The sequence below is a fragment of the Lynx canadensis genome, chromosome X (assembly GCF_007474595.2).
Source record: "Lynx canadensis isolate LIC74 chromosome X, mLynCan4.pri.v2, whole genome shotgun sequence".
In the NCBI taxonomy this organism is placed as follows: Eukaryota; Metazoa; Chordata; class Mammalia; order Carnivora; family Felidae; genus Lynx; species Lynx canadensis.
In genome coordinates, this window is record NC_044321.2 from 38,589,108 (window position 1) to 38,613,288 (window position 24,181).

Sequence of the window (24,181 nt, forward strand, 5' to 3'; positions counted from 1 at the left end):
ACGACTGCGCCACCCAGGCGCCCCGACAGTGGGGAACTTTTAAGGGGACACAGGTGGGACGTAATTAAGATAGACATGTCTTTCAGGGCACCTGGGTGGCTCGGTTGGTTAAGCGTCCGACTTCGGCTCAGGTCATGATCTCGAGGTTCATGAGTTCGAGCCCTGCATCGGGCTCTGTGCTGATGGCTCAGAGCCTGGAGCCTGCTTCGGGTTCTGTGTCTCCCTCTCTCTCTGCCCCTCCCTGACTCATTCTCCTCTCTCTCTCTCTCAAAAATAAACAAAACATGAAAACAAATTTTGAGATTGACATGTCCTTAGAGTTATCGCAATAAATACATGAAACATTTTCTACCTAGGTTTACTGAAGATCAAATAAGCTCCTGAATGTCTCTGCTGCAATGTGTCAATAAAAAACGGCTTCATAAGAGACTCTTAAAAATTGAGAATAAACCGAGGGTTGATGGGCGGTGGGGAGGGAGGGGAGGGTGGGTGATGGGCACGGAGGAGGGCACCTGTTGGGATGAGCACTGGGTGTTGTACGGAAACCAGTTTGACGATACATTTCGAATTAAAAAGAAAAAAAACGGCTTCAAATGATGGTTCGTTTTGTCTGTCTCAAAGCGTTCACGGGTCATTGTTAAGACAGCTTTCGAGGTCTTTGGTAGCCTGAAACTGTAACGATTTGCTTGGCTGATAAACTGGATTGAATTCATTGGACCTTTAGGCCTTTTCCAAATCAGGAAATATTGAAGCATTGCTTCTTAAACATAGGTTTCTGCTTTGGGCTTCTTATGGTGTTGGGCAACATGTTTAGTGCTTAATTGATTCATCAGTTTGCCATCTTAAAAAATTCTGATGTAACAGACCGTTCACAGTTGGTTACTACTGAGTTTTCACTGGGGACTAAGGTTTCCAAGAGTTAAAATTCGGGTAACTGTCATTAAGACGGATGGAAAGACAGAAAGCGACTCTGCACGTAGAAAAGTAGGAGCTGTGTAAGAAAGATATGAGGGGTGGGAATACATTTTTATTGAAGGTAACAGAAAGGAATTTGGTCATAAGTGAGACTGGTCGTTTGGAGAAAAATGCCTTAGGTCAAAGTCCGAAAGCAAAGGAAAGTTGTAGAATGTTTGTGACGGGAATCTTTTTTTTTTTTTAATTGATTAATTTTTTTTTTTTTTTTTGTAATTTACATCCAAGTTAGCTAGCATACAGTGCAATAATACTTTTAGGAGTAGAATCCGGTAATTTATTCCCTACATATAACCCCCAGTGATCATCCCACGTGTCCTCCTTAACGCCCCTCACGCAGTTAGCCCATCCCCCCACCTGACACCCCACCAGCAGCCCTCAGTTGGTTCTCTGTATTTAAGAGTCTCTTATGTTTTGTCCCCCTCCTCCCTGTTTTTGTATTATTTTTGCTTCTTTCCCCTTATGTTCATCTGTTTTGTATCTTAAATTCTATGTATGAGTGAAGTCATCTGATATTCATCTTTCTTTGACTAATTTTGCTTAGCAAAGTACCCTCTAGTTCCATCCACGTTGGTTCAAATGGCAAGATTTCATTCTTTTTGATTGCCGAGTAATACTCCATTGTATAGATATACCACATCTTCCATATCCATTCATCCATCGATGGACATTTGGGCTCTTTCCATACTTTGGCTACTGTCGATAGTGCTGCTATAAACATGGGGGTGCATGTGCCCCTTTGAAACAGCATCCCCGTATCCCTTGGATAAATCCTTAGTAGTGCCATTGCTGGGTCGTAGGGTAGTTGTATTTTTAACTTTTTGAGGAACCTCCATCCTGTTTTCCAGAGTGGCTGCACCAGCTTGCATTCCCACCAACAGTGCAAAAGAGATCCTCTTTCTCCGCATCCTCACCGACATCTGTTGTTGCCTGAGTTGTTCACGTTAGCCATTCTGACAGGTGTGAAGTGATACCCCATTGTGGTTTTGATTTGTATCTCCCTGCTGATGAGTGACGTGGAGCATTTTTTCATGTGTCTGGTGGCCATCTGGATGTGTGAAGGGAAATCTTTGGAAAGGAATTTTATATGCGGCCAGAATGGACTAAGGTTAAAATGAACGGATTTTAAAAGTACACTGGTCTAAGATCAAAATTCGGCTTTACTCTCTGTTAAAAAGGCAAAGTTTTCTTGGATTGTTGCTCTGCTTCTGATTTAAAAGAAAAGGTAAACACGGGTTTTTTTTTTTTTTTTTCTCTTCTGTCTGCCCCAAAAGATGGCAAGAACCGTGATTTTAACCAAAAGGGCAGGACAGCACACCCTTTTGAGTTGTTTTGCTCGTACCTTGGCGGAGATTGCCCCTCCTTTGATCCAAAGGCTGGGGAGACAGTGGCAATGTCCTTGCTGCTGGCCTCCACATGCTTCGCGCTTCTGTTGTTTCTTCAGGGAAGAAGAATGGGTGCCTGTGCCATATGAAGGCTGGATGACTATGATATATGAAGGGCTTTTACCGGGATACATGGGAGCCATTTTGCTACACTGAGCCCAGTGTATGCCGATTTGCAACAGCCTAGATACTCTAAAATGGATATCCACATGGCTGGCACATATTAATGTGGGCATTCATGAAAAAGGCAGGGGAATAAACCTCAACTTTGGCCCTTTACCCCCCTTCAACGGCTGATTTTATCCTTACGAGAAATGGTTTCCGCCACCCTTTTGAAATGTATTTGTGAAGAGGAGTACTGTTGGGCCAAAATCAAATTAGTGCATCCTTCTGCGACCAGGAAGTCTTGCTTGGTCATAATCGATACCCCCAAAGTCCTGCAGGCGGGAAACGGAGGGGTAGGAGAGATCGGGGAAGAAAGGTCACCTGTTGGAGGTAGGGTCAAGCCTGGGTCCGAGCGACGACTCCCAGCACCTCCTGAGACTGACAAAGCTTTGTCACATAGCCAGCCACAACACGGGGCCAGGAGATAAGGCTTCTTCTGGGCAGCTATAGGAAATTGAGATAAGGGACGGCTTTTCCTCCTTTTTTCCTACACCTAGGCAATTCCCCCAAACAAGGCCAATATTCCTTTGGGTTGCATGCTGAACACTTGGGATGATTTTGATCCACAAACCCTGAAGAAAAAGCAACTCCTTGTCTTTTGCGCCAAGCCTTGGCCCCAGTACAAATTGGAGGAGGCAACCTGGCTGCCAGAGGGAAATATCAATTCTAACACGATCCTGCAACTGGACTTGTTTTGCAAACGTGACGGGAAATGGGGAGACGTCTCCTATGTTCAGTGTTTGGGGACCTTTAGGAAAAAATCCAGATACGTGTAAGCGACGTAAGGTTGATCCTGACTTAATGGCAACCCTTTCCAAAGTCTGGCAATTGGGAGGGGAAATAACTAAGGGCCCCTTGCCTGTGCCCAAAGCAGACCTACAGGAGGAGGAAGGGAACTCTTCGCGTGCTTGATCTATATATCCAGACTTAAAAACGTGAACTTCTGCTCCCTGCTGCCCACCTTATCCAGGCCCTCCCCCACAATGTGACAGGTGAGTTTCCCCCACAAAAAGCCGGAACGCCGGGAGGAGGGACACAGGGAGGCACCACTATAAGATTACAAGTACCTTTTTCATTACAAGATTTAAGACAGACAAAAAGAGATCAGGTAAATTTTCTGACGATCCAGATAAGTATACAGAGGATTTTCAAAATATTACATATGTTTCGGAGCTGACCTGGAAAGATATGATGTCTTTGTTGAAACAGACGCTTAAGGAGACAGAGAAGCACGGGGTTCTGGCAACGGCTGAAAGACACGGGCACGGTCACTCATGAATTATCACGGGGCTGGAGTTCCTGTAGGGAATCTCCCGTTCCCTACTGGGGCCCAGGTAGATCCATCCCAAGATCCCAATTGGGACTATGACCATCCCATTGAGGAAGGATATGGCCGCCACTTCCAAGCTTGTATATTACAACCGAGATCAAGAGGAAAGAACAGGAAAGGAGGCTTAGGGAAAAATCTGAGGCCTCAGCCGAGGCCTCACGCACTATATCAGACCAGACTTCCTGAGGTCCTGGCACCAAATGCCACTTCTGTGGCCATTCAGGGCACCGGAAACGAGACTGCCCTCAGAAGGGACAACGGAGGTCAAAGCCCGGCAAGCCACGCCCCTCATGTGGAGACAGTCACTGGAAGTCTGAATGCCTTTGGGGACCTCCACAGATAACCAGTGTCCCTGAAAGGGACTGGTAGGGCCTGGGACTCTTTGCGATGGCTTCCCGGAACCACCTGTCTATTGGAAGCCCAGAGCCCCGGGGTAACTCTGGAAAACTCAGGTAACTGAAAAGCCAGTTGATTTCCTTCTGGCTACCGAAGCCACCTTTTCTGTCCTTTCCACTTCTGGCCAACTATCCAAACCAAGCATTAACAATTAGAGGCGTCTCCAGAAAACTTATGATTAAATTTTTCTCTCGGGTCCTGGGATGCATACGGGGAACACCTAGTTTTTTCTCATTGTTTCTTGATAATGCCAGAGAGAGCCTTACTCCCTTGCTAGGAAGGGACATTGCAACTCATTTAGAGACTGTGGTGATACTAACTCCAGAAGAGATCCACCATTGTGTGAGTTTTGGGGAATTACTGGCTATGGTAGGCTGTGGATACCAGGGTTCAGAAAATAGCTCGCCTGCTCTATCAATTGCTAAAGGAGACTCAATCCCACCTACCCTCCCAGGGAAATAAACTGCGGTCTCACTGATGGACACTGTCTCCAGCACTCGGATGGGTACAAACAGAGCAGGGGCGATTACTTTTGCCGAGCTCACAGAGCTAAAAGAGCATTAAAGCACTGCATCAGGCCTTTCATTTAGGGAGGGATAAAACTTATCAAAGGGCCCAAAAGATGTTTACTGGGAAAAATCTGTCAAGGACAGGTCAACGAGTCGTATCAGCCTATGAAGGCTGCCTTAGACACAATCTTCTCAACCACAGACTCGCTCTCCCAGGCAATCAAGGACCTGGAGGCTATCCAGGGAAGGCTGACAATTAGATTTCACTCGTATGCCAAGGTCAAAGGGGTTCCAACACCTGTTGGTATGGGTTGATACTTTGAGTAGTTGGGTAGAGGCCTTCCCCTGAAAAATGGAAAAAGCACAAGAGGTAATAAAAGCTCTATTTTGCAAAATAATGCCCAGGTCCGGCTTACCTAACAATTTACGAAGTAATAATGGTAAACGGCTGTCTTGACTCTTTCTCGACTCTTGAAAAACTTTTACACCGTGGAATAAAGCAAACTGCTGATTCAGCAGAACTCTCAATGAACCCTCACAAGTATTAGATGCCTTAACTCAAAAATTAAATAGGGGCACTTGGGTGGCTCAGTCGGTTACGCGTCCGACTTCGGCTCAGGTCATGATCTCGCCGTTCGTGGGTTCGAGCCCCACGTCCGGCTCTGGGCCGACAGCTCGGAGCCTGGCACCCGCTTCGGATTCTGTGTCTCCCTCTCTCTCTCGGCCCCTGCCCCGCTCATGCTCTGTCTTTCTCTCTCTCAAAAATAAAAATAAAAATAAACATTACAACAAATTAGGTCAAGTTAGGGCCAGACTCTTGGAGAACCGAGCCACCACTGATTACTTACTGTTCCTCCATCACCTGGGTTGTGAGAGATTCCCTGACGTGTGTTGTTTCCTTCTGACCGACGATTCCCATAGAGTCTCACAACTGATAGATGGCATTTGGGCCAACTGGACAAAGTCAGGGTCTCTCTGGGATTGTTTGACCGGTCTGGGAACTGGGGGCATCATCTTAGAGACGCCATCTTGGTGGTCAATGTAATCTTTAATTTGTATTTTATCTTTTCGCATCTGCCGATGTTTATGCCGCCTCGTGCCTGCCAGCCTTCCATGAGCCATCCTGTGGGCCCCCCGACCGACCCTTGGGTAGACTCTGACTGCTGTACCCCCACACTGTCCCTTGTCAGCTTGAAGAAGCCAGAACGGTCGTGTCCCTGTTCCCTAATGGCAGTTAGGGACCCTATTCCAGGGGGGAGAAACGAGTAGGGAAAGGGTCACATTAGGCAGGGGCAGGTAAGGGGCCTTCAGGGAGGCAGGCTGCAGCTACAGGTGGGAGGCTGAGAAAGCAGCGGGGTTTGAAGGGGAAAAAAAAGGGATAGAAGTGTTCTGGACTCGCCCGGGCTAGGTGCCATGCGCGGAGTCTCACTAACTTTCTGATAAGGTCCCAATAAAAAGCCGGGGACGGGGCGCCTGGGTGGCTCCGTCACTTGAGCGTCCGCCTTTGGCTCAAGTCACGATCTCATGTTTCAGGAGTTCGAGTCCCGCGTCAGGCTCTGCGCTGACGGCTCGGAGCCTGGAGCCCGCTTGGGATTCTGTGTCTCCCTCTCCTCTGCCCCTCCCCTGCTCATGCTCTGTCTCTGTTTCTCAAAAATAGATAAACATTAAAAAAAAAAAAAATATATATATATATATATATTTAACCTTACAGTGCTACAGATTTTTTTCAGTGATTATTTATTCTAATGTGCCCATTTTACAGATGGTACAACTGAAGCCCAGAGACATTAAGTAATTTGCCCCAACAGTTAGTGGTAAAGATTGATTAAAAAAAATTTTTTTTAATGTTTATTTATTTTGAAGGAGAGAGAGAGAGAGAGAAGCAGCGTGCAAGCAGGGGAGGGGCAGGGAGAGAAGGAGACACAGAATCCGAAGCAGGTTCCAGGCTCTGAGCGGCCATGTGACCATTCACACAGACCTCACGGTTGAAGGAATGGAAGACAAGGCACTATTTACTTTTTTACTAATTCATTTATTCAACAGATATTTATTAACTACCTACCAGGCTCCAGGCACTGCTCTAAACTTTGAGGATAGAGCAGTGAACAAAAGAGATGGGTAACCCAGGCCCTCGTGAACTTTGCATTCCCGTGGGGAGAAGATGTGATTAAACAAATACATAAAATATCTTAACACGGAGGGTGGTGGAAAACGCTCTGTTGAAACATAAACCAGGGAAGGGGCGTAGGGAGTGTCACGGGGGATAGGGAGAAGTTAGAAATTTTACTTATGTTTATTTTTTATTTTTTAAATATGAAATTTATTGTCAAATTGGTTTCCATACAACACCCAGTGTTCATCCCAACAGGTGCCCTCCTCGATGCCCATCACCCATTTTCCCCTCCCTCCTACCCCCCATCAACCCTCAGTTTATTCTCAGTTTTTAAGAGTCTCTTATCGTTTGGCTCCCTCCCTAACTTTTTTTTCCCCTTCCCCTCCCCCATGGTCTTCTGTTAAGTTTCTCAGGATCCACATAAGAGTGAAAACATATGGTATCTGTCTTTCTCTGTATGACTTATCTCACTTTAGCATAACACTCTCCAGTTCCATCCAGGTTGCTACAAAAGGCCATAGTTCATTAGAAATTTTAAATAGGAGGATCAGAGAAGTCTTTCCCGAGGGGGGTGACATTGGAGCAAAGACCTAAAAGAGTTGAAGTGTCAAATGATTACCAGGAGAAGAACATTCCTGGCAGAAAGACCAGCCAGTAAAAAGGCCCTTCGTGGGAAGCAGGTCCGGCGCGTTCAAGGAGCAGCCAGGGGCCAGAGTGGGGAGAACAGAATGAACGAGGGGAAGATGAGCAGAGGAGGGCAGAGAGAGGACAGGAATATCGTCGTGGAGGCCCTTACAGGCCACAGTAAGCTGCGGGGCTGTTAATCTGAATGACGGGGCAGGCTAGTGGAGGGGGTTGAGCTGAGGAATGACTTCTACTTTCCCATCACTCCAGCTACCTTCTCCCTCCAACACCACCCACCCAAAGAGGGTTCAGGATGAGGGTGTCACGTCAGTAGGTCCTGGTGGGAAACTGGGGAACCCCTTCTGCTTTCACTGGGACACCTGCTTTTAAAGCTGGCTTTTGGGGGGCGCCTGGGTGCCTCAGTCGGTTAAACATCTGACTCTCTCTCCCTCTCCGCTCCTCCCTCACTCTCTCACTCTCTGTATCTCTCAAAATAAATAAAAAGCATTTTAAAAAAATCTTAAATCTGTCTTTCTTGGCAGGAAAAAAAAAAGAACTGGAGAATGTTTGAGAATCTGGGGGAAGGGTTTTCCAAGACCTCTGCGGGTTGCCTAAAATCTCTTTGCAGAGCAGGAGATAAAGAAAAGCAGGAGATATGAAGTTAGGAGAGAGAGTTGACCCAGGGGGGGTTGGAGGAAGTTAAGAAACAGTGGGCTATCACACAGGTAGAGGAAGAGGTGGGGCTAGACCACAAGTAGAGACTCCTTGCCCCGTGCTCCCAGTGCCACTGTGTACTGTTTATATAGCAGCTCACAAAATACAGAAAAACACCCAAAATAGACGAGTGGGACTACATCAAGCTAAACAGTTTCTGCACAAAATGAAAGGCAACCTACAGAATGGGAGAAAATATTTGCAAATCACGTATCTCCTAGAGGGTCGCTATCCAAAAATACATACAATATACTCGAGAGCAAACAAACAAGCCATTAAGAAAGAAGTCCTTCCATTTGTAACAACATGGATGAAACTTGAGTGCGTTATGCGAAGTGAAATTAGTTAGCTAGAGAAAGGCAAAAACTGTATGGTCTCACGTATGTGTGACATCTTAAAAAAAAAAACAGACTCATACAGAAAGAGAACAGATGGATGGTTTCCAGAGGCATAGGAGTCAGGGGTGGGGGAAATGGGTGAAAGTGGTCAAAAGGTACGAACTTCTAATTATAAGATAAATAAGTTCTGGGGATGTAATATACAGCATGGTGACGATAGTCAACAATATTGTATATTTAAAAGTTACTGAGAGAGTTAATCTTAAAAGCTCTCATCATAACAAAAAAAAAAATTGTAACTATGTGAGGCGATGGGTGTTAAACCAAATTTATTGTGGTCATCATTTCACAATATATACAGATATCAGATCATTGTGTTGTATACCCGAAACGAATACGATGGTATATATCAATTATGTCTCAATAAAACTGGGGGAAAAGTAAAATTTCAGTTTGTGGAAAGAAAAGAAAGAAAGAAAGAAGAAAGAAAGAAAGAAAGAAAGAAAGGGAGAGAAGGAAGGAAGGAAGGAGGAAAGAAGAAAGAAAAATAGAAGGAAAGGATGAAAGGAAGGAAGGAAGGAAAAACCCACGCCCTTGTGGACTCTCCATTCTAATGAGGAAGAGACATACTAAACAAATACATAAAATAATTAGCAAGCCTACAAGACAAGAAGATTCTGAAAGGGGAAATAAAGGCAGCCCTCCTCAGGAGGAAAGATGTGACCTTGAGGGGGCAGCTCTTTATATTGTCACACACATTTTTCTTTCTAATAGGAATTAGCAAACACAGAGAAGAGTTTGGAGTGGTGTAGAGTGGTGGCCAGGAGAGCAGGTCCCTTGCCTGATGTTCACAAGAAACTCCTCCGTGAGTTCTGGACATTAAACGGGCTCCATAATCTTCTGTGGACTATGGGAAGGACTCAATGAGATGATACCTGAGCACTTCTCTTGACGGAAGCTGGGGTGACTTCTCTCCCGGAGAGGACCACACTGGCTGGTCCGTTATAGCCTCAGCCTAGACACGGTTGATGTTGGAGCCTGGGACTCTGGCCCATCCTTCCCATGTATCTTTCCTACCACATTGAACTTCTAGAAATCCCTTCCTGGACGTCAGAAAACAAACAGGGTCAGAGGGAGAAGCTGTGGCCTGGAGCCTGAGAAGCTGAGTTTCTGGCCTTTGGTAAAATTGCTTCCTCTTCCCAGTTGGCCGGAGCCCCTTGACCTGGCCGTCCCTTTTTATTTTCTCTCCACTAGCCACCCCTAGGTTTCTCTATAGTTTATGTTTTGGGACGGTGGAGTAGAAAGTTACCAGTTGAGGGGCACCTGGGTGGCTCGGTCGGTTCAGCATCCGGCTCTCGATCTCAGCTCAGGTCTCGATCTCAGGGTTGTGAGTTCAAGCCCCACGTTGGGCTCCAAGCTGCATGTGGAGCCTGCTTTTAAAAAAAGAAAGTCACCCGTTGATGGCATCTCTCTGCCATTTCATCATTCGTCATCACTTATTGAAAGCCTGCTACGTACATGTCAAGAAATGCGTTCAGTGACAGTAAAACCTTGTGCGCAGAACTCGTTCTAGAAACGTGCTTGTGACCTGAAGCCCTCGTATATCCAAGCGAATTTCAACAACCGTTGGCTGAATCGTGATCGTGTGATGTTCAGTGTCACGTGCTACTCGCACTGCAAGACATCGCTCGTTTATCAACTGAAATTTTATTAGAAATGTTTGTTCACCTCGTGGAACACTCGCAGAACAAGTCGCTCGCCATCCCAGGTCTTACTGTATTTCTCAAAAACTGCGAAGTGTCAGATTAACGGTTCCACGGGTGCTGGCAAAGGACACTTCATTATCACAACGGTAGCAGTAGCCAGAGGATGAGCATTTAGCCCGGTTTCTTAAACTCCAATTCTCCAAAGGCGATGCCGTGAAAACCAGGCGAAGCCTGTACAACACAGGAGGTTGTATTCCAGGAGAGGAACTCCAGCCTCAAGGAACCCAAATCTCTTATAATAGGCAGGAAGTCTGCCTGACCTTTGCTCCAGGAAGAGACATTACCTTTATGACACAGGACAAATCAGCCCTCCGCTTTGGAGGGAGACACGATCTCCCGTTGGAAGTGGTTTGCTATCCCAACACCCATGGAAACATAGTCTGGAACAAAAGCTTTCCGTTTTTGTGAGCAGCACTTCTGCTCATAAGATGTGCAGCTATACAAGAGACCCATGCGGTGGGGTGGGGGTGGGGCGCCTGGGTGGCTCAGTCGGTTCAGGGTCGACTTCAGCTCAGGTCATGATCTCGCAGTTCGTGAGTTCGAGCCCCGCGTGGGGCTCTGTGCTGACAGCTCAGAGCCTGGAGCCTGCTTCGGATTCTGTCTCTCTCTCTCTCTCTCTGTCTGCCTCTCCCCTGCTTGTGCTCTGTCTCTGTCTCTCTCAAAAATAAATAAACATTAAAAAAAAAATTTTTTTTAAAATAAGAGACCCGTGGGGAATTGTCTCCCGACACTGTGAGTCCCGTTAAGCTGAAATAGGCATTGTTTCCCGCATTCTTCACATGAGGAAGAGTGAGGCTCAGAAGCTAATTTGTCTAGGAGTTTACGAGGCAAGGTCTGTGTGAGCCCAATGCCCGGGCCACATCCTTATAGACGTAGAGCAGGTAACAGTCAAGGACTCACTGTCACACACAGAAGATACAAACACCTGAAAGGTACAACCCTGCCCGGGAAGGACTTACAACTGGGGAGACAGAACTTGCCCTCCCCATCCCCGACAAGTGCAGATGGAACTGGTCAGGGGGTCCAGGGTCCCTTCTCACCTCTAACCAACTCCAACAGGGATGGTCTTTCCTCACTTCTTTTTTCTCCCTCTCTTTCTCACTGTCTGTCTGTCTGTCTCTCACACAAGCACGCACATGCAAGAACAGGCTAACAGATATAATTCCTTATAAGTTGTTCTCTCCTTGGTGCTTGTTACTGCTTATCTGCTAGAAGTCAATGAAACAAATGAGATATTAAGGGCAAGTGGCTGTCTTTTCTCCGAGATGTGCTTGCTCCTGGCTGTGTCGGTGTCTTTTTTTTAATCTGACATCCTTACAACGTAGTCTTACGTTTGGTAAATATAATCGTTCTGGGTTGCTGGGAGGGAAACATCCCAGTATCTTCTATCTTTCCATAAAAACACCCTGATCCGGGGGCGCCTGGGTGGCTCGATCGGTTAAGCGTCCAACTCTTGGTTTCAGCTCAGGTGGCGACCTCACGGTTCGTGGGTTCGAGCCCCGCGTTGGGCTCTGTGCTAGGAGCGCAGGGCCTGCTCGGGATTCTCTGTCTCCCTCTCTCTGGCCCTTTCCTTAAAAGACAAGGATTAAACCAGTTTGGCTGAGGCAGACCAGCCATGGAAGGAGAAATACGGTGATTACACAGACAGCTATAAAGTGGGGAGCCAGTCCCAGGAGGCCTTAAACGCCAGAACGGATTTTGCTCTGAACAAACACAACCAGTGACAGTTTCTGAGCTGGGAATGACTCAATACAAGCAATTTGTTAGGAAGCTGTACCGACAGACACACAGGGGATAGACCAGAGTGGACATGGCCCAGACACAGTGCTTCTCCACCCTCACTGCACGTTAGAATCACTCAGGGAGCTTTTTAACAATACTGATGCCCCAGCCACACCACCGACTATTTAAATCTAAATCTCTGGGAGTGTGGCCCCTGGCACTGCTATTTTTTTCAAAGCTCCCCAGAAGAATGACTGTTAGCAGGTGTGGGATTTCTCTGGGGGGGGGGGTGATGAAAATATTCTGGAATTAGATAGTGGTGATGGTTGGACAACTTTGTGAGTATGCTAAAAACCACTGTGGGGGAGGAGTCAACATGGCGGAGAAGTGGGGGGACCTGAAGTTCCTTTGTCCCTCAAACACAGCAGTATTGAGGCCGGAAGACCGAGACTTCCGGGAATCTGGGCTACAGAGCGACAGAAACATCTCCGGGGGCCCACGGGGACAACTTGGCGGGCCATAGATGCGGGATTGCAAACTGGGAGAGAGAAAATGGGTGGCATAGGCACGGAGGGGAGGGATCCCCTTTCTGCGGAGAGACGAAAGGAAGAGAAAGACAGGCTGTGGAAGGGTAGGATTGAATTTGGACAAGAGAAAAACCACGGACTGGGGAACAGAAAAAAATGGAGAAAGAGTCAATTTCTAACTCGATTCAGGGTGGTGGGGCTTTCTCCGGCTGGGGCCGGCCGCCCTGTGGGCATGCCTGGAGAGGAGGGGAGCCTGCCCCCCCGGTAGCGAGCTCAGAGGTGCAGTCTGAGAGACCATTCCCCTCCCTTGAGTGCTGTGGGAAGAAGGCTAGTAGCTGCTCCAAGGTCAAAAGACCCTGCAGGTGCTTGTCAGCCAGAGGCCCTTTGTCGGCTGGGCAGAGTGGCTCTACCCCTGAACCGGGGGCACTTGGAGTGCATCCTTCAAGACACCAGGGTTTGAATCCCAGATGAGTGCCTGGGAGGCACGGGAGACTGTGGAGCAGGACAAAGTGGCCTACTCGTACCCATGGCACCGTGAGGATGGCCTGAACAGAGTGGTCTGGGACACCTGGTCCAGGGAGGAGACACTGGGGTGTTGCCATTTTTCTCCCCATCACCAACAAGGCGGGGTTTTGGGAAATGGACAGCGGCCCACAGTGGAGGTGGGACGGGCCTACACCAAACCACACCCCTCCATGCCTGTTAACTCCGGATCTACTGGAAAGACATTGACACTGATGGAACCAGACAGTCCCTTATGCAGACCAACGCAGGCACCGGTTCCAAGGCATCATCAGATATCAGTTTTGTATTCTCTGATTTGCTTTTTGGTCAGTTCTTACTATATATATATATATATATATATATAGTATATATAGTATAGTATATAGTATATATATATATATATACATACATATATACTATATATATACTATATATATATACATACATATACTATATATACATATATACATACATAATGTATACTATATATATACTATATATATATATACTATACATACTACACTATATATACTATATATATATATACTATATATAGTGTATGGATTTGGATTTATATATACTATAGTATATATATATACTATATACTATATATATAGTATATATAGTGTAGAGTATATATATACTATATATATATATATATATATACTATATATTTTTTTTCTTCCTTTTCTTCCTCTTATTTCCTCCCTTCTTTATTCTGGTTATTCTGGTTGTTGGTTTGTTTAAGCAGACATTTTTAATGTATTCTTTTTACACTTCTTATGTATCCCCTTCTTCTTTATTTTCCTCTCTCTCTCTCTCTCTCTCTCTGGATTAAGCCGTATAGTTTCTCTGATTCTCTGCCTGGTAATTTTTTTTTCTTTTCCTTTCCCCCCCTCCCCTGTCATTTCTCTCTTTGTAGAGAATAAGGCTTCTTCCACCTCCTCCTTTTTAAAATTTTTTCCAGGGTTACTTCCACAAACAAATCAAAGCACACCTGGTGGAAGGTACAAACCACCACTGCGAGTAGGGAGATAAAGCAACCAGAGTCACAACAACAGAGAGCATGCAACACACTCCAAAAACACCCCTTGAAGGGCCAGGCCCTGGACAGTGTATGACCCTTTTTTAATATAGAAGTGTTTGCAGGTGCAGGACACATAGCAAGCTATTAAAACACATAAACGACAGAAAACTAGCCAAAAGGATGAAACAGAAGAATTCTCCTCAAAAGAAATTCCAGGAAGAAATGACAGGTAGAGAATTGCTCAAAGCAGATATAAACAATATATATGATCAAGAATTTTGAATACTATTCATAAGATTAATAGCTGGGCTTGAAAAAAGTATAGAAGACAGCAGAGAAACAATTGCTGCAGAGATCAAGTACCTAAGAAATAGTTACGACGAATTAAGAAATGTTGTAAACGGGTGCAAAATAAACGAGATGCAGTGACAGCAAGGATGGAGGAAGCAGAGGGGAGAATAAATGAAATAGAAGATAAAATTATAGAAAATGATGAAGCTGAGAAAAAGAGAGATAAGAAAATACTAGACCATGGCAGGGGAGAATTAGAGAACTGATTCAACAAAACATAACAATAACCATATGATAGGAGTTCCAGAAGAAGAAGAAGAAGAGAGAGAAAGGGGCAGAAGGTTTACTTGAACAAATTAAAGCAGAGAACTTTTGTAATCTAGGGAAGGAAGCAGACATATAAATCCAGGAAGCACAGAGAACTCCCTTCAGATTCGACAAGAATAGACCTTCACCACGGCATATCAGAACGAACCTGGAAAAATACAAAGAGAGAGAGGATTCTGAAAGCAGCTAGGGACAAACGGGCCTTAAATTGCAAGGGTAGATACATAAGGGTAGTAGCAGACCTGTCCAGTGAAACTTGGCAGGCCAGAAGGGAGTGGCAGGAAATATTCAATGTATTGAATAGGAAAAATATGCAGCCAAGAATCCATTATACAGCAAGGTTGTCATTCAGAATAGGAGAGATAAAGGCTTTCCCAGACAAACAAAAACTGAAGAAGTTCATGAGCACTAAATCAGCCCTGCAAGAGATCCTAATGGGGACTCTGTGAGTGGAATGCTACAAAGATTACAAAGGACCAGAGACATCACCACAAGCATGAAACCTACAGATAACACAATGACAGTAAATCCATATCTTTCAATAACTCTGAATAAAAATGGACTAAATGCTCCAATCAAAAGACATAAGGTATCAGAATGGATAAAAAAAACAAGATCCATCGATACGGTGTCTACAAGAGACTCATTTTAGACCCGAGGACACTTTCAGATTGAAACAGGGGATGGAGAACCATCTATCATGCAACTGGAAGTCAAAAGAAAGCTGGAGTAGCCATACTTATATCAGACAAACTAGATTTTAAACTAAAGGTTGTCACAAGAGATGCAGAAGGGCTTTATATCATAATTATGGGATCTATCCATCAAGAGGAGCTAACAATTGTAAATGTTTATGGCCCCAACTTGGAGCATCTAAATATATAAATCAGTTAATCGCAAACATAAGCAATCTTACTAAGAAAACAGTAATTGCAGGGGACTTTAATACTCCACTTACAACAATGGACAGATCTCTGGGTAGAAAAACCAATAAAGAAACAATGGCCTTGAATGATACACTGGACCAGATGGACTTGACAGATATATTCAGAACTTTTCATCCAAAAGCAGAAGAATACACAGTCTTCTCAAGTGCACATGAAATATTCTCCAAGATAGATCACATACTGGGTCACAAAACAGCCCTCAATAAATATAAAAGAGTTGAGATCATACCATGCATATTTTCAGATCACAATGCTATGAAACTTAAAATCAACCACAAGAAAAAATTTGGAAAGCCTCCAAATGCAAGGAGATTAAAGAACATCCTACTAAGAACGGATGCGTCAATGAGGCAATTAAAGAAGAAATTTGAAAACATATGGAAGCAAATGAAAATGAAAACATGACAGTCCAAACCCTTTGGGATGCAGCAAAGGCAGTCATAAGAGGAAAAATACATTGCAATCCAGCCCTATCCCAAGAAACAAGAAAAGTCCCAAATACAAAGCCTAACCACACACCTAATTGAACTAGAAGCAGAACAGCAAAGAAACTCCAAGGCCAGCGGAAGAAGAGAAATAATAAAGATCAGAGCAGAAATAAACAATATAGAATCTAAAATTAGCCCAAAACAAAACAGTAGAACAGATCAGTGAATCTAAGAGCTGTTTTTGTTTGAAAAAATAAACAAAATTGATAAGCTCCTAGCCAGACTTCTCAAAAAGAAACGAGAGAGAACCCAAATAGACAAAATCATGATTGAAAGAGGAGAGATCACAACCCACACCACAGAAATACAAACAATTATTAGAGAATATTATGAAAAATTATATGCCAACAAACCTGACAACCTGGAAGAAATGGACAAATTCCTAGACACCCACACACTACTAGAACTCAAACAGGGAGAAATAGAAAATTTCAACAGACCCATAACCAGCAAAGAAATTGAATCAAAAATCTCCCAACAAATAAGAGTTCTGGGCCAGATGGCTTCCCGGGGGAATTCTACCAGACATTTAAAGCAGAGTTAATACCTATCCTTCTCAAGCTATTCCAAAAAATAGAAACGGAAGGAAAGCTTCTGGACTCATTTTATGAAGCCAGCATTACCTTGATTCCCAAACCAGACAGAGATCCCACTAAAAAAAGGAGGATTACGGGTCAGTATCCCTGATGGACATAGATGCAAAAATTTTCAACAAGATACTAGCAAATTGAATTCAAGAGTACATTAAAAGAATTACTCACCATGATCAAGTGGGATTCTTTCCTGGGCTGCAGGGCTGGTCCAATATTTACAAATCAATCAATGTGATACATCACATTAGTAGAAGAAAGGATAAGAACCATATAATCCTGTCAATAGATGCAGAAAAAGCATTTGACAAAATACAGCACCCTTTCTTAATAAAACCCTGAAGAAGGTCAGGATAGGAGGAACATACCTTAACATCACAAAAGCCATATATGAAAAACCCATAGCTAATATCATCTCAAAGGGGAAAAACTGAGAGCTTTTCCTCTGAGATCAGGAACACGACAGGGATGTCCACTCTCACCACTGTTGTTTAACATAGTGTTGGAAGTCCTAGCATCAGCAATCAGACAACAAAATGAAATAAAAGGCATCCAGATTGGCAAAGAAGTTAAACTTTCACTTTTCACAGATGACATGATACTCTACATGGAAAACCCAAAAGACTCCACCAAAAAGCTGCTAGAAATGATACATGAATTCAGCAAAGTTGCAGGATACAAAATCAATGTACAGAAATCGGTTGCATTTCTATACACCCAAAATGAAGCAACAGAAAGAGAAATCAAGAAAATCAATCCCATTTACAATTGCACCAAGAACCATAAAATCCCTAGGAATAAACCTAACCAGAGATGTAAAAGATCTGTATGCCGAAAACTATAGAAAACTTATGAAAAAAATTGAAGAAGACACAAAGAAATGGAAAAACATTCCATGCTCATGGATTAGAAGAACAAATATTATTAAAATGCCAATACTACCCAAAGTGATCTACACGTTCAATACAATCTCAATCAAAATTGCACCGGCATTCTTGTCAAAGCTAGAACAAGCAATCCTAAAATTTGTATGGAACCACAAAAGACCCTGAATAGCCAAAGTAACGTTGAAAAAGAAGACCAAAGCAGGAGCCATCACAATCCCGGACTTTAGCCTCTACTACAAAGCTGTAATCATCAAGACAGTATGGTATTGGCACAAAAACAGACACATAGACCAATGGAATAGAATAGAGAACCCAGAATTGGACCCACAAATGTATGGCAAACTAATCTTTGACAAAGCAGGAAAGAGTATCCAATGGATAAAAGACAGTCTCTTTAGCAGATGGTGCTAGGAGAACTGGACAGCAACATGCACAAGAATTAAACTGGACCACTTTCTTACACCATATACAAAAAAAAAACACCTCAAAATGGATGAAAGACCTAAATGTGAGATAGGAAACAATCAAAACCCTAGAGAAGAAAACAGGCAACAACCTCTTTGACCTCAGCCACAGCAACTTCTTACTCGACACATCTCCGAAGGCAAGGGAAATAAAAGCAAAAATGAACTATTGGGACCTCATCAAGATAAAAAGCTTCTGCACAGCAAAGGAAACAATCAACAAAATTAAAAGGTAACCGATGGAATGGGGAAAGATATTTGCAAACGACATATCAGATAAAGGGTTAGTATCCAAAATCTATAAAGAACTTACCAAACTCAACACCTGAAAAACAAATTATCCAGTGAAGAAGTGGGCAGAAGACATGAATAGGCACTTTTCTAAAGAAGACATCCAGATGGCCAACAGACACATGAAAAGATGCTCAACATCACTCATCATCAGGGAAATATAAATCAAAATCACATTGAGATACCACCTCACACTGGGCAGAGTGGCTAAAATTAACAACTCAGGAAACAGCAGAAGCTGGTGAGGATGTGGAGAAATGGGAATCCTCTTACATTGTTGGTGGGAATGCAAACTGGTGCAGCCACTCTGGAAAGCAGTGTGGAGGTTCCTCAAAAAATTAAAAATAGAATTACCCTATGACCCAGCAATAGCACTACTAGGTATTTATCCAAAGGATACAAGAGTGCTGATTCATAGGGGCACATGTACCCCAATGTTTATAGCAGCACTTTCAACAATAGCCCAATGGAAAGAGCCCAAATTTCCATTGACAGATGAATGGATAAAGAAGATGTGGTATATATATATATATACACACACACACACACACACACACACACATACACACACACACACAATGGAGTACTACTTGGCAATGAGAAAGAATTAAATCTTGCCATTTGCAACAACGTGGATGAAACTGGAGGGTATTATGCTAAGTGAAATAAGTCAGTCAGAGAAAGACAGATATCATATGTTTTCACTCATATGTGGAATTTGAGAAACTTAACAGAAGACCATGAGGGAAGGGAAGGGGAAAAAATAGTTTCAAACTGAGAGGGAGACAAACCATAAGAGACTCTTAAATACAGAGAACAAAATGAGGGTTGATGGGGGGCAGGGGGAAGGGGAAAATGGGTGATGGGCATTGAGGAGGGCACTTGTTGGGATGAGCACTGGGTGTTGTATGTAAGCGATGAATCATGGGAATCTACTCCCAAAGCCAAGAGCACACTGTCTACACTGTATGTTAGCTAACCTGACAATAAATTATATTTGAAACAAAAAACACAAAACAAAAATAAAAAAACACTGTTGTACACCTTAAAGGGTGGATTTTATGCTGTATGAATTATATCTCAGAAGGAAGGAAGGAAAGAAAGAAAGAAAATAGAAAGGGAGAGAGAAAAGAAAGAAAAAATAAAGAAAGAAAGAAAAAAAGAGAAAAAGGAAGAAAGAAAGAATGAATCGTGGGATTGAACTCCACATTGGGCTCTGTGCTGACAGCATAGAGCCTGCTTAGGATTCTCTCTCTCCCTCTCTCCCTCTCTCCCTCTGCCCCTCCTCCACTCACTCTCTCTCTCCCCAAATAAATAAACACTAAAAAAATTTTTCGAGAAAGCCATACACTGTGGCCACTAGATGGGAAGCACAATACACAACGACGAGGGCAGGATGATTTCTCGGAGGCTCTATGTTATCCTGTCTGCCACTTAGAGCCGTGTGAGTTTAAACAAGCCACTTAACCTCTGTGAATCTGTTTCCATGTATGTGAAATATGGCTAGTAACACTTGCCCTACCTACCTCACAAAGTTGTATGAACAAAACAAACGTCAAAGAGCGTTGAAAACTATAAAGTGTTATACAACTGTAAGCTGTAGGACACATACGGGCCCATGATTTTCAACAAAGGCCCAGAAGCAATTCAACAGGGGAAAAAAAAAAGTCGTCGGTAAATGGTGACGGGGCGACTGACCTGACTCTTAACCCTGACCCCCTACCTCACGCCACACAAATGTAAGATGTGACCTTTTTCACAGGTTACCACTTCCGGGAACATGAAACCCTCCTAAGGAAACAAAAACAAAATAAATCATTCGCTATTCAATATTATTCATGTTGTGATTCGATTTTGCTGAGCTATGTCAACTGTAAACCACTGGCCATTCAAATGATGTCTTACATTGTTACCAAGGATTTTTTTTTTTTTGAGTTTACTTAATTATTTCAAAAGGGAGAGAGAGAGTAGAAGCGGGGAAGGGACAGAGAGAGAGAGAGAGAGAGAGAGAGAGAGAGAAGCCCAAGCAGGCTCCATGCTGTCAGCGCAGAGCCCGACCCAGGAAAAAAAAATACATCTGTTAGTGGTTTGGCTGCAGCTGACTCTGTTCTGAAGCGCAGCTTTGGAAATGCAGTCAGATTTTGAGGAGAGCAGCCTTCAGCCCCTGTGAGAGCTAGAGCTCCTTATCAAGAACGGGAGTATGAAGGCCCTTCTTTCCCTAATACTTTTCCAAGATGGAGGCCAGGCCTCTAGGTGGGCTTCCAAGACTGTGCCCGTCCACCCTGGAGAGTTAAACATAGTTCCCTACGTATCAGACGCTAGTCAGGGTGGATAGTCTGAGTCAAGGCGTTTGCCATTGTCCTCATCTCTGGATAAGATTCCTCTCTCAGGGAGGACAAGGCAGGAGAAGGGGCAGAAGAAGGCAGGAAACCTCAATAACAATGAACTTGTGAGGCTACCAGTGCAGGTGAATTTCTTTCTTTTTTTTTTTTTTCTTATTTGTTTGTTTATTGATTTAATTTTATTTAAATCCAAGTTAGTTAATATTTAGTGTAATAATGGTTCAGTGGTAGAATTCAGTGGCTCATCACGTACATATAACACCCAGGGCTCATCCCCACAAGGGCCCTCCTTAATGCCCATCCCCCATTTAGCCCATTCCCCCGGCCCGACACCCCCCCCTCCAGCAACCCTCAGTTTGTTCTCTGTATTTCAGAGTCTCTTAGGGTTTGCCTCCCTCTCAGTTTGAAACTATTTTTTCCCCTTCCCTTCCCCCATGGTCTTCTGTTAAGTTTCTCAAATTCCACATATGAGTGAAATCATCTATTTGTCTTTCTCTGACTGACTTATTTTGCTGAGCGTAATACCCTCCAGTTCCGTCCACGTCGTTGCAAATGGCAACACTTCATTCTTCCCGATCGCCCAGTAATATTCCATTTCTCTGCTTCATCCATCCATCAGTCGATGGACGTGTGGGCTCAGTGAAAGTGAATTTCTAACCACTGGATGACGTCAAGCACTTGCATTATGTGACGTTTTCACCGTTATCTTTTTATATTCCCACTGCACTGGCAGTAGGGAATCCCACAAAATTTGGTCTTCGCTTATTGTGTTAGTTTCATAGGGCTGCCATAACAAGTACCATGGACTGGGTGGCTTAAAGTAGCAGATACTTGGGGCGCCTGGGTGGCTCAGTCAGTTAAGCATCCAACTTCAGCTCAGGTCATGATCTCATGGTTCATAGGTTCGAGCCCCTCATCAGGCTCCGTGCTGACAGTGCAGAACTTGCTTGGGATTCTCTGTCTCCCTCTCTCTGCCCCTCCCTTCTCTCTCTCTCTCTCTCTCTCTCTCTCTCTCTCTCAAAGAGAAACAAATACACTTAAAAAAAACCAAAACAGCAGATACTTATTGCCTCCTAGTTCTGGTAGGGCCATGCTCCCTGTGGAACCTATAGTGAATCCTTCCTTGCCTCTTCCTGGTTTCTGGTGGTGTTCCAGCAATCTCTGGTGCTCTCTGCCCTGTCACCGCATGGCATCCTCCTTGTGTCTCCCCATCTTCACATGACAGTCTTCTTATAAGAACACAAGTCATATTGGATTGGGGGTGTGCCCCACTCCAGTATGACCTCATCTACCTCGTCTGAATTAATTATATCTTCAACAACGCTATTTCTAAATGAGGTCATATTCTGAGGTACTGGGGGTTCAGACTTCCTAAATAGTTTTTTTTTCCTTTTTGGGGTGACGGGTGGGGGGCGCAATTCAAGCTATAACACTATTGGAGAACATCGACTCATGCCAGGATTTGCACATAGGATCCAAAATATATTTCCCTACCTGGAAGGAGAAACGAAAATTCAAAATATTATAAACCATCGTAAGATCCAAAAATCTTTAAACAGTTTTTATAGAAATAATTCAAAGGCGGGGCGCCTGGGTGGCTTAGTCGGTTAAGCGGCCAGCTCTTGATTTCGGCTCAGGTCATGATCTCACGGTTTGTGGCTTCAAGCCTTGCATCAGGCTCTGTGCTCACAGCGTGGAGCCTGCCTTGGATCCTCTGTCTCCTCTCTTCCTCTCTCTCTCTTTCTCACAAATAAATAAGGGTTTCAAAAAAAAATTTTTTTTAAAGAAATAATTCCAAGGCAACTTGAATATTCCATTCAGGTGGATGGCAGGGAGCATGTGGATGAAAAAGCGGACGAAATGTCATCAAGAGTTAAAGGTGGTACATTAGCAAGAGAGAAAATGAAGCGATCGGTGGTTTCGTCTAATGTCAAATCATTGTTGGGTTTAAAGCAGCGGACCACGTCAGCAATGCCGCAATCAGACCATTGAATTCATTATGGTGAGAACGGCATCCGAGCCCTTCCTTGGAGCCAGTCACAGAATCCTAACGTTGTGATAAGTCCACGCAATCCGATTCAACCTCACATACATTGTGTAGTTTAGCACTACGTTTAGCTGTCACAACCACAAGCGGACAGATGTTGTAAGAGGACTATTTATTTAGGCTCTTCACTAACGTGAAGATTTAATCTTCAACTGATAAAACGTACCCCGATTCAATTCTGCGTGCAGCGTGCAACTTAGCGAAACCAAACTGGATCCCGTATCAAACATTTGGTGTAGAATTGCATTTTTTGTAAATCCAATCATAACACAAACCAAGAGCCAGCAAGCTTTACTTGTAAAGGGCCAGACAGCAAATGTTGTGGGTTTCGTGGGCCAGACGATCATCAGCTCTGCTGTTGTTGTCAACAAATGGGTGGTGTGGCTGTGGTTCAATAAAACTTTATTTACAAAACCAGACAGCAGGACAGAAAGAAGACCTCCTGACACTTGATCTTGGATTTCTAGCCTCCAGAGCCGAGAAAATAAATTTTTGTTGTTTAAAACACAGACACACAAAATCAGAGAGTGGGCCAGATTTGGCCCGTAGGCTGTAGTTCACTGACTGCGGGTTTAAACATAGTAGAAGGACACCTTATTGGGTAAATCAAACTTGTAAGGAGGTGTTATATTAAGAAGTCCTTTCTCCCCCCGTCCACTACCCCCAACACTTTTTTTAAAAAATCTAAATTGAATCTAGATGATTAGATTTGCTTTGAGCAAGGTAAGCCCATGCTGAGTGTCATTTCCACTGGAAAGAGTCTTGAGCGGTGATTTTGCTCCGTCTCCTAACGCGAAATAAACCTGTGTCTAAATTTCCTCAGAAAGACGAGACTCTGAGGATTACCTAAGAACTACAAGAAAGAGAGATCCATAATTGCCTTAATAGTCCATATTCTCAAAATAAAATTGTGCCTGCTATCTAACCCCGATTTCTTGCTGCTACTTAAAAACCTTTTCCTTTCGGCCCCTCTTCCACAGAGAGAATGGACAGGGAGCTTGTCACTCCCTGTAATGTTCCCCACCTCTGGACGATGATTCACAGTCTGCCGCAGATAATTAAGGTTCACTTGGCTATAGGTGGCCTGTCCCCTCGGGCAGCTCCTTAAAGCCACAGGCATTTTCACAGAGGTGGTGATGTCTTAGCATGGCATCCGTAATCTATTATGCGTCTTTCAGACAGCCTGTATCCCCACGCTCCTTCCTTTCCTGCAACACTCCCACCAGGAAGAGCAAATATAAAAACGACGACGACGACGACAACACACACACACACACACACACACACACACAGAAAAGACGGAGAAAGACTAAATGGTCATTGGACTGGTTAAAGTATGGATTGAAAATATCCATTATTTAGCCAACGCATTGGGCTTCTTCTGTAACACTCAGGTGGGGAGCCTGGAAAATACG